The sequence below is a fragment of the Bos taurus genome, chromosome 15, assembly GCF_002263795.3.
Source record: "Bos taurus isolate L1 Dominette 01449 registration number 42190680 breed Hereford chromosome 15, ARS-UCD2.0, whole genome shotgun sequence".
NCBI classification, from domain to species: domain Eukaryota; kingdom Metazoa; phylum Chordata; class Mammalia; order Artiodactyla; family Bovidae; genus Bos; species Bos taurus.
Window position 1 is genome coordinate 76,144,030 of NC_037342.1, and position 11,316 is coordinate 76,155,345.

At 45.3% G+C, this 11,316-nt stretch overlaps 1 protein-coding gene across 34 annotated transcripts in view; it reads right to left on the minus strand.

Annotated features, from left to right (window-relative positions):
- Positions 1-4,873, minus strand: part of PHF21A (PHD finger protein 21A) — a 192,180-nt gene extending 187,307 nt beyond the window's left edge. For 9 of the 34 annotated variants that reach the window (XM_024975150.2, XM_024975168.2, XM_024975154.2 and 6 more), the window contains exon 1: positions 4,307-4,357. The gene's annotated coding sequence lies outside the window, so the exon portion shown is untranslated. The other 25 variants (XM_024975158.2, XM_024975169.2, XM_024975166.2 and 22 more) reach the window with 13 other exon arrangements.
- Between the last annotated feature and the right edge of the window lie 6,443 nt (positions 4,874-11,316).

Consider the following 11,316-nt stretch of genomic DNA (forward strand, 5'->3'; position numbering starts at 1 on the left):
CATGACATCTGTTACTCTGTGTGTTACTAAAAGTCTATAGAAAAATACAGGAACTTTAAAATAATCACTAAAATCAAGTACTATCACATCAATGGAGAATGAAGAAAAACTTTAACAGGAGATACACATTTCACAGGGTCTACAAAAGGAAAAATTTATTATTTATTTTTTATTAGGGGAAACTGCCTAGACAGCATTTTTAAACAAAGCTTCAATATTCTAACAAAGAGCTTTTTGGTAACCAGAGCAGTATTAAAAAAAAGTTCATAAAGTGTTCTGGGTGCACTTTTAATGCACTCGTTTCCCAAATCATATGAATAAAGTTAATATTTTAAAGCCAGGAGCTTCTGCCCATGTATTAATTAGCCACCTATCTCAACAACTTAACATCTGCATGGCTGCTGACAATTTACAAAGAACTTTCACATGTATTATATCATTTGATCTTACTGAGAAAAAAGTACAGCATTATTTCCAAAAAACAAACAAAATTCAAACAAGTTCATCAAATTTGCTACACATTCTTAAGTTTTTAAAACTTTGATATAAAACTTTACAAGCCACCACAGTACCATAATATTTCCAGTGATAAATCAATTCACCTAAGACTAACAAGAGTTTCAAAGGACCATGTGCTATAAATGCTACGAAAATACTTCCATCTTTATGCAATTATTGTTGTGTTACTAACAGCCATATCAGCAATGACCTATACCCACAGACAGAACTTTACTTCTAGTTCAAGAATCTCGGTCTTTGGAGGCCAACTCAAACACATTAACTGCATGTATTTATAAAGTTGAGGGCCTAAGAATTTATCTATTAGGATTACTGTCCACAGATGGGAAGGAAAAAAACACAGAAAGTCTAAGAATTTTTCCATACAATATCTCCCTTTCCAATAATAGTTCAAGTACTCTATATCTCACTCAATATTATAAAGATGACCTCAAAGTCAAAAGTCCCAAGTCGTATTAACTACTTTTGTTTATAGCCATCCACAGCACATAATTTTTAAAAACGTGTTCAACACTCCACTCACCAATATGAGAGTAACTCCAATATGAGACTAATTATTTTCCAAGCAAAATATTTCTAACAGTACTCTGTACCTAAGGGCAGCATCCTTAAGCTGTCCACCATAAGCAATCTACTTTGTGTAATATTGTAAGCAGGTAAAAAGCAATCACAAATTTCAGCTTCTAATAGCGAATGGAATTTTTCAATGGACTTACTCAAGATCTTTCTGGAACTTTAAGATGTTAATCCTGTTGCTTAGCTGAAGCTAAGTAGAGCTGTAATAAGTAGCAAGACCCTTACAATTCAGAGGTTTCCTTTATCTTGCTGTAGCACCTCCTGCTGGATACCATTTAGAGTTCTTCATGTAAGCAGAAGAAGAGTATTTCTGAGGCAGCTCTTCCAGATGACTGAATGGGAAAAAGGATGGACCCTTCAAAGCTAAAAGAAATAGGGGCCACCCAACACTTACACCTCTTAAAAACAAAATCTGGCAGAGGCAGGGGGCTTTTTACTTTTCCAGTTCCATAAAGACTCACCTGGGAGTTCTAAGTGCAATAAGCTTAAATAAAGCTTGCAAAATTATCTTAAAACTATGTTAAAAATCTTCTGAAGCATTCAAGCGAAAAGACTATTAAGACCATCCAAGCAACATCAGTCATATTGCAAATACTATTACCTTAAGAAAAGCAAAAGTATGACATAAAGAAAAGCACCTGGAATATTTTTAATGTGTTAGCCAGAAACTTGAAGAATTTTCTGCACTATTACTATACTCTTCATTTAAGGATGCAACGTTGTATCTACAAAAGTTTTAAGTACAGAATTTTTTCATAAACATGAGCATAACTGCAAACAAAAACTTCCTCTTTGCCATCAAAAGATGTGTCCTGAGATTTTAAAATGCATTCTTAAACATTTTAAATGGACCTTAATAAGCCAGTTTTAAGCCCACAACATAGATTCCATATATAAAGAGAGAAAAAGAACAGAAAAGGACTTACCAAAATCAAAATGAATAATAGTATTTCCAATAAAAATGTAGTAACAGTTTCCTACAATGCTGTGAAACCAAGTAAATTGTGAAACTTAGAAAAAAAAAGGGGGCTGGGGGAGGGGGCTAGTCTTCAGAAAGCAAAAGAAAAGCTGACCTATTTATTTCTACTGCCCAAACGTGAGTGAACATCAGATGTAAACAAACCCAACATAAACGTTGAAAAGTACACTTCGATGTCTTAGCCCCAGTTTCAGTCCCTTTAGCAGGCCCTCAAGGAAGCTACAGATGTTGGTGAGTACCCTCTCTAAAAGGAGATATTCAAGCTCTGCGCCCTAAAGAACCCCTTTAAAGTGTGCCTATGAAAAGGCTTCCTTCCTAGAGTGCATAACTGCTTTAAAAAAAAAAAAAAAAAAAACTTTCATCAGTCCAATTAATCTGATTCTAATATTCTGCTATCAATTATTAATATACAAATGTTCTTCCTTCTCCAACGTCCCCAGCTCAAGCATCTACATTCCTGACCCTAAAATGCTCAGCTCGCACCCCAGCTATGGAGCAAATCTTTGAAAACCAAAATAGAGCCACAAAGTTCACTGTCAAGGCCAGTGCTGAGGCCCGCACACGCCCGGACCTTAACTCACATTTTAAATTCTAGAAAGCCATACTTGCAGAGACATCATTTAAAAACAAAACAATGTGGACGTGCGGAGTAAGATCCTCTACTTCAAGACCTAAACAAAGAATATTTCAACATATGACCGGAATATGATGACACCAGATTCACCAATGAAAACAAAACCTGCCTACCATTAGCAGTCGTGCCCTCATCTCGACAACTCAACTACTTAGAAATCACTCTCGGCACATCTGCACCCCACAACCGGCGTGTGGCCTTCTCCGGGGGTGCAAGCCACAGACAAAGTTGAAAAGAGACATTCTTCCCCCCGGTGCCCAATCTCGACATCGACCCCTCCCCTGCCAGGACCACCTCGCTGCTACCCACCATCGCGAACGTGGTCAGGGGAGAGAAAAAAAAAAAAAGAAAGAAATCCTAGCAGCACCGCTCAGCAGAATAAAGAGACCAAAGAGAGGATGACGAGAAGTGTTGGGAACTGCGTGCACGACGGGGCTGGACCAAACGGAAAGAGTCCCACTCCGCGTGCCCCTCCCCCCGGCGGGGGCGCGGGCGGGGGAGGGGCGGCCGCGGCCCCTCTCTTGCCGGCCCCGGCCCGCTCGGGGTACCGGGGGCGCCCCGCGGCCGCGGGCGGCGGGGGCGAGTGCGGGAGGGCCGGCCCCGGGGTGAGGGGTGCAGGCAGACTCTCCGGAATAACAAGTTGCAGAAGAAGAAGAATAAGCGGAATTTCCCCAACGCTGCTCCGGCCACCCAAGACAAATGCACCAACACACACACACACACACACACACACACACACACACACACGTACACACACACACACACACACACACGGGCCCGGCAGCGTCAGCAGCCGCAGCTTTTTTTTTTTTAAACCAGATCCCTCAGTCATCAAACAAGAAGGTTTTCCAAAAAAAAAAATTAAATAAATAACCATAATAAAAACTTCCCCCCGACAGCATCCCGAGGGGTGGGGGGTGGGGTAGTGAAAGAGCCCCGGCGACCATCCCCGGGCCGAGGGGAGAGCGCCCAAGGGGGCGGACGAGGCTCCGCGCCCCCCGCCCCCGCCGGCCGCCCCCCCACCCACTCCCCGGCCCCCGCCGGGACAATGTGACACCCCCCTCCCCGCCACCCCCGGCGCGCCGCCTCTGTCACCCGCTCCGGCCCAGCACTCAGCGCCCAGGCTCCCGAGGCTGCTCATAAACTTACTTCCAATTTATCCTGGGGAGGGGTGGAGGGCAGAGGGGAGGAAGGGGGAGACCAGGTTTTTCCATTGTCTTTTTTTTTTTTTTTTTGGTTGGGGGGGGCGGTGGAATAGGAAGGGCACGCAGGGGGAGGGGGGCGCCCCGAAGGGGAAGTTATTGCTCAAATCTCAAGTTGACTGAGGGGTCCTGGCGCGAACACCCCCCGTTTCCCTCCTCCCTCCCACACACCCCTCCCCTCCCCCTCCCTCCTCCCCCCACCCCACAACAAACTCCAAGCAAGCAGCCCCCTGTTCCTCCCAGAGACAAACACCAGAGACAAGACAGCGAGAGAGAAAGAGAAGAGAGAAGAGAGAGGGGGAAGGGGGGAGGGAGGGGAAACAGAGCTACTCCAGAAAAAAAAAAAAAGAGAGGAGAGTGAGGAGAAGAGAGAATGGAAAAGCTGGGATACTGCACCCTCCTGCTGCTGGCTGGCTGTCCCCCCTGGCAGCTGGAGGCAGGAACTCTGAGCAGGAGAAGCAAGGAGGAGGAGGAGGAGGGAACTCTTCTTCATGGGGAGGGAGGGAAGGCGCTGGAGCGGCTGCTGCTGCTTCTCTGCTGCTCTGGGCCTCTCGCACTTTTTAGATATTAGTGTGTTAAGATGGTAGGTTGTTCCCCTCTCCCTCCTCCTCCTCTCTCTCTCCCTCTCTCCCTCACTCACTCTCTCTCTCTCCCTCTCTCTCTGGGCTGTTTCTTTCCTCCTCTTCCCCAGGCAAGGGGGGGTGGGGAGGAGGGGGTGGGGGGGGAGGAACTGGATCCTCCTCCTCGTCCAGGAGAGACACACACACACACACACAGGCCCCGGGCCGGAACGGGAGGGCAGAAATCAGAGCAGCAGGAGAGAAACTGTGGGAGACAAACAAGCCCAACTCTTCATCCTCCTCCTCCTCCTCCTCAGCAGCAGCGGCGGCGGCGGCGGCGGCGAGCACCACCAGCCCATTCACCACCCGGCCCCGGGCCGCAGCACCTCCGCCGCCTCAGCCCGGGGATCCCTCCGCCCAGGCCCAGACACACTCTCGCCCGCGCGGGAGCCCGCCGCGCGGCCCCGCCGGCCCGCCGCCGCCGCCGCCGCCGCCGTGCGCGCCCCCGTCGCTCCCGAGAGCCGGGCGAGAGGGACTGAGGCTGAGGAAAGCGGGGACGAGGGCGGAGTGGGGGGGGAGGGGGGGGCGGGGGAAGGAGAGGAGGCGCCGGGGTAGAGGGGCACGGGCGGGGGGGCGGGGGCCGCCGGGCGGAGTTGTACGGCGGCCGGCCCGGGCCGCCCCCCCGCCGCACCTCCCTCCCAGCGGCTCCGGGGAAAGTACGGGCCCCTCACCTCCCCCGGGGGGTGGGGGGAGACGGCGGGAGGGGCGGCGGGGGGCCCGCGGCGGCGCTCGGCGGGCGGACTACTTGACGTGTCGGTGCGGCGAATTTATTTCACTTTGCCTAAGGAACGGGGTGTGCTGCGGCCCCCATTGCCTAGGGAAAAAACCCGGATGTAAAGTGAGTGAAACTAAACTAGAGTGAAGTAGGGCAGCGGCAGCCAAACTCCAGTGCAGCGGCGGCGGCGGCGGCTGTGGTGGTGATGGGGCTGAGCACCGAGCGGCCAAACTCCGGGGCCGCCGCAATGATGGGCCCGTGCAGCGCTGCAGCTCGGCATCTTAGGAGCTGCAGCTGAGGCGAGGCCGGAGCCCGCTGCGGCCGCCACTCCCCCCGCAACCCCCAGCACCACCACCACCACCACCAACTCGGCGGCCCGAACCCAACTCCCCCCTCCCGTCGGCAGGAGCTGCAAAAGGGTCTTCGGAGCGGCCCCAACTCCCTCCAGTGCAACAGCAGTTTGGAAAGGGGTGGGGGGGAAAGAAAGCCGTGGAGGGCAGGGACGGAGAGAAGCGAGGGGGAAAGCACTGCAATGGGGGAGCGTGGTCCAGGCAACAGGAGAAAGATGCCACCTCAAGTCGAATGCAACATGCAATCCCCGGCCGCCGCTCGCTCGCTCGCCCGCTCCCTCCCCTCGCCACCCCGCCCCCTTTCCAAATAACTACGCTTGAACCACTTTATTAGCCACACTCCGTCCCACACTCGCTTCGGGGAGGGGCGGGGGCCGGGGTCCTCGCTCACCTTTATTTATTGCCGCTTTCTCCCCCCCCTCCATGTTTTTTATTCCTAAGTTCTTTTGTTCTAAGGGGGATGATGGCATTTACTTTTCTGCTTTGTGTAGCAGGGCAATCACTGGGAATCGGCCACGTATAATCCGGCGGTTTGTCATATTTTATTAGTGAAAGTATTTTATGCCTATTCTGCCTCCAAGGACTGTAACATGGAGAACTGCAGCGAGGAAAAAAAAAAACATCAGAAGAATTCTTGTTTTGAGAGATTTCTTGGCGGGGCGGGGGGAAGGCTTTTTTTTTTTTTTTCTTTTCCAGGGGGTTTATTTAGATTTTCAAATCGATAGTTTTCAACTTAGAGCTGAATGTTTTTGTATGGATATATTACTAGATTCTAAAATAATACCTAACCACGAAAAGGAAAAAATAAAAGTCCAAAAATCTTAGATTTTTTTTTTTAATTCCTACTGGGCGGTGATTATTATCTGTTCTGTTCAGCACGCTGGACTTAACGTAGTGTTGGCCTTCGAATGTTAAATAACAATAAGCCCCAACCTCAACTGAATACAAATGGGGGGTGGGGGTGGTTTTGTTTTTAAGGCTCAGCACTTTTGTAGCATCTGCCACTACGCATTTTTCAGGCATTGATTAGCCATGCAACTCCCATAGGCATGAAGTCCAGTTTTTGCAGATAAAGAGCAACAGTGGTGAGACGATTTGCTCAAAGTCAAAGTGAGTCATTGACAGAACCAGAAATAGTCTTGGACTCTATTTGTTACTAGTCACATCTTTTATATTAAATACTACTTCCCTTAAGAAGTAAACAGTATTTAAAAATAAATGGACGTTCTTTATCCTGTTTTGTATTTCCACCAGAGGTGCTTTGAGATCCCTGGACATGCAAGCATTTTTTTATTTCTGCAAAATTAAGTTTCATTTCTCAAGAAAAAGCAATTTTAAAAAATTCTGATTTCTTAACGCTAAAGGATAAATAAAATTATGGGCTTTATTTTACATGTGTAGCCCATTTAGTGCTCTGAGCTTTACATTAAAAAAAAATTTCATAGCAGAGTGTAAGAGTTTGAGATTGAAAATGAAAGTCCCTATAAATGATTCAAAAAGCTTGGATAAACTCATAATGTTGTGAAACTAAACCCATAATGCAGTCAGTATAAATAAAGGAAGGACTGGTTGGGTAGTAAGATGCAGCTTTACTGTCTAGCGATAACTCTAATGTATCTAAAAGATGAGTGAAGGCAGGGGTCTTTCAAGAAGAACCCACTAGGCACTGGACCAGAATCTAATGGTGTCATTTCAAATCAGCCCAGGCTGTCAAAATTTTTTCAGAGCAAGACTGCTTTAGCATTCTTTCTGGCAGAAAAAAAAAAGTTTAGAATGTTTCAGAATTTCATAGAAAAAATTGAGAAACTCGCATTGTGCCTGAATGTGTAAATGCTGTAGAACAGGGGTCAGCAAATTTTTTTTCTGTAGAATCCCAGATAGGAACTATCTTAGACTTTGCAGGCCACATAGTCTCTGTCACAACCTCTCAACTCCATGCAGTTGTAACACAAGAGTAGCCATAGAAAGTAGGTAAACAAATGAGCCTGGCTGTGTTGTAATAAAGCCTTTATTTATGGGCAGTGACATTTTAATTTTATGTACTTTTTATGTGTCAGAAAATATTCCTATTTTTTTCACCCTTTAAAAAAAAATGTTAAAACATTCTTAGCTCATGGACCTCAAGAAACCAGTGGGTGGGCAGGATTGGGCCCACGGGCCATCCTTTATCAACCCAATTTTTGAAGACTAAAGCCCCTGAACTTCTTGTATAAGTGCTTCTTTACTAACATGTTTGAATAGCAATCAAACTGTTGTCCACTATGCTCCGCTGTCCATGGAATTCTCCAGGCAAGAATATTAGAGTGGGTTTCCACTCCCTTTTCCAGGGGATCTTCCCAGCCCAGGGATTGAACCTGGGTCTCCCGCATTGCAGGCTGATTGTTTACTGTCTGAGCCACCAGGAAACTTCCCAAATATTTCTCACTAAATCCATAACAATCAAAAATGAGTGTCATAAAATAGCTGCTGTATAACACAGGGAGCTCAGCTTGGTGCTCTCTGATAACCTAGAGGCTGGGTTGCTGGAGGTGGGGTGTGGGAGGGAGGCTCAAGAGGGAGGGAATATATGTATGTATATGGCTGATTCACATTCTGCTGTTGTTGTACAGCAGAAACAGACACAACATGGTAAAGCAATTAAACTCCAAAAAAAATAAATGTAAACTCATGTTTGATATTTACATTTTATTAAAATATTTTAGCCAAATAATTGTCTAATAACTTATATATCAAACTCTATGAAAAAGAATTATTTAGCTTGTGATTCATTATGCAACCACGTTTCCATTTATATACTCTTCCTCACTCTAAGATGGTGAAGAGGAGTGGAACCAATGGCCTTGGATTCTCACACTTAAGACATATCACTTCTTCTCAACTAAGGCACCTTAGGCAAATAACTTAATCTTTCAGAGCCTTAGTTTTCCTATCTTGTAAAATGCAGCTCTTAATACCTACTTTTTAGGACTACCGAGAAAATTGAATGAAATAATTTAGGGAGTGTGCTCAGCACAGTGCCTGGCACACAAGGCCACATAAGACATCTTTTCCTGTGCCTTCAGATTCGTTTTGAGTTAATGTAACCAGATAAGGTGAACACGTGGAGTTCCAATACCTCATCAGTGCTAATGTGGCATATGGCATCCCAGGAGTCTTGGGGTGACTCAAGGCTGTGCTATATTTCCATGCGTCTTTCTCAGGCTCTTAAGTGTCCCTGACACAAGGCACTCAGTAGACCCTCACTAACTATGTGGCCTGAGAAAAACACATAGACCTTCTGAACCCTGGTGTTTCTCATACATAAAATAAATACAATACTTTGCAGGATTTTTGAAAGGGTAACCAGCATAAGTGCTAAAGGAAAAAAATAGAGGAATTAGCGTAAGTTAGTGAAGATCCCAGAAATAAGCTGGAAATTTAAAGCTTACCACCAGAAGTTCCTTTGCGGTAAACAGTTCAGATATGAATGACCTAATAATAATGGCAGGTGCACAGTGACTGAGAGTTTGCTCTCCTACCACCTAGTTAGCCTCCATTCTCATTTATTAGTCATCAAAACCCTGCTGAGAAGAGGTAAAGCTCAACTTTTGGATGTTATTAAACATTGGAGTATAGTTTTTAATATTTATTTATTTATTTGGCTGTGCTGGGTCTTCACTGCAGCACAGGCTTTTCTCTAGTTGTGTCGAGTCGGCGGCTACTCTGTAGTTGCGGTGCCGTGGCGTCTCTTGTGGAGTATAGGCTCTAGGGCACGGTCTCAGTAGTTTCCGCACGTGGGCTTAGTTGCTCTGCAGCATATGGGATCTTCCTGGACCCATGTCTCCTGCACTGGTAGGCAGGTTCTTTACCAGTGAGCCACCAGGGAAGCCCTTTAATTCTTATATAAGCAGTCAAATCTGTCAGTGTTTTCCTATGTGTTCCTGCCTTCCATCCCATTGCTTCAAGAGGTCATTCAAAGTCCATGATTAGAAAAATACCTACAGTTTTCTTCTCGCATTTTTATGGTTTTTATTTTTCACATTTACCATATATGTATGTGTAGGTTAGGAGGTAGGAATCTAAATAACTTTCATTGAACAGAAAATATTTAATTAATATTGGGATTCTCTTGGAGAATGTAAAATGTCATTCAAAATGATAAAACAGCTAGCTCCCTATAAAGGCGGTCAATCTAATGCAGAGGTACTGTAAATATAGGAAAAATATGAAGAGGCATTATATATTATGGTGTCATAGAGGAACATTATATATTAAAGAATAAAGAAGTGTCTTTGACATTTTCTTATTTTACAGTTTTATGGTAACATAACACGTGCCATACCCTAGATATTAAGGTTTTTGTACCTATAACTATATATGATTGTCTCTGATATTCTGGAATTTGACAGTATTTCAAAGAACATAATGAACCTGCCCCACAAAGGGCTACTTGAATAGCTTTCTCATCCAATCTCCCTAACTCCTACCTGTCCTTCACTCCAACTCTGTCCTTTTTTCTACTCCAGGTTGAAAAGTAACCCCATTGTGTTTTAAAAGGTCACTCTAAAGAAGATTTTAACACTGGAAATCTGAAGGTCCTACCTCTTCACTGAGGCAAGGAAGTAACTATTGGAATTGCTTTCTAATTTTTATTGGGCTGCAATAAGTGAAAGCCTGGCTTGTACCAACAAAATACTTAAATAAGTAGAGAAGATATATCAATGTGATTTTTAAAGAATTATGACAGAAAATCCGCAGTGGCTAGCAGAAGCTGAATGTATGATCTTTCTCCCCTCTGTCTCAATGGTTTCTGATCTTTTAAAAATCTCCTTGACTCGCTTGTGTGTGCTTTTATGGTAAGCTGAAATTATCATTGGAAATGGGTCAGATATAACTGGTATATAAATAAATATTGGTGAATAAGCAGTCAACCTTCTCAAGAGTACTTTCAATTTCACTACCTTGTCATGATCACCAAATAAGCAGTTTAATCCTAAGCAACTTCAGGTATATGTGTTTAGTAGAATCGCCTAGACTAGAGCTCTTCAACCTCACACCATTGACATTTGAAGCCAGATAAGTTTGTGTTGTGGGAGGGGGGACAGATATTTAGCCGTGTCCTCGGTCTCTATCCACTAAATACCAGTAGCACCTCCGCCACGGTTTTTACAACCAAAGATCTCCAGACATTGCCGAAAGTCCCCCACGTGGGTATGGGGCCAGAAGAAGGAGGGGTAAAATTGCACCAGGTTCGGAGGGGGAGGCAGAGGATGAGGGATTGTAGGTGGTCGGGGTTGAAAACCACTAAACCCCATGGATAGATGTAGGTGTGTATTTGCATATGTGTGACTCTGCCCTCCACAGAAGCAAATCCCAATTCTTTTCCCAAAAAGTAACTGGGGTGGATCAGGGGGTTTAGGCTGGATCTGTGGTTAAAAACGAAAATGGTTGCAATTAAGAGCTGTAATGTCTGCCTTAGAGCTGCTGAGCTGCTAAAAGTGTGACAGGGAGATCCTCCAAGACGGGGGATGCGGAATGAATTTTATCATCTTGTTGTGTGCACCTTTAGCTTATCTATTATCAACATAAATAAATTGCGTTGTGGGCCTTGAGCAAGGACATTATCTGGTGGAAGGCATTCCCAGATTCAGAGTGTGAGCACCTGAGCTTGGGTCTGGGCTCTGCAAATGTCTAGCTAATCACTTTATCTCTTGGGGCCTATTTCCTTGTCCAAAATGGGAG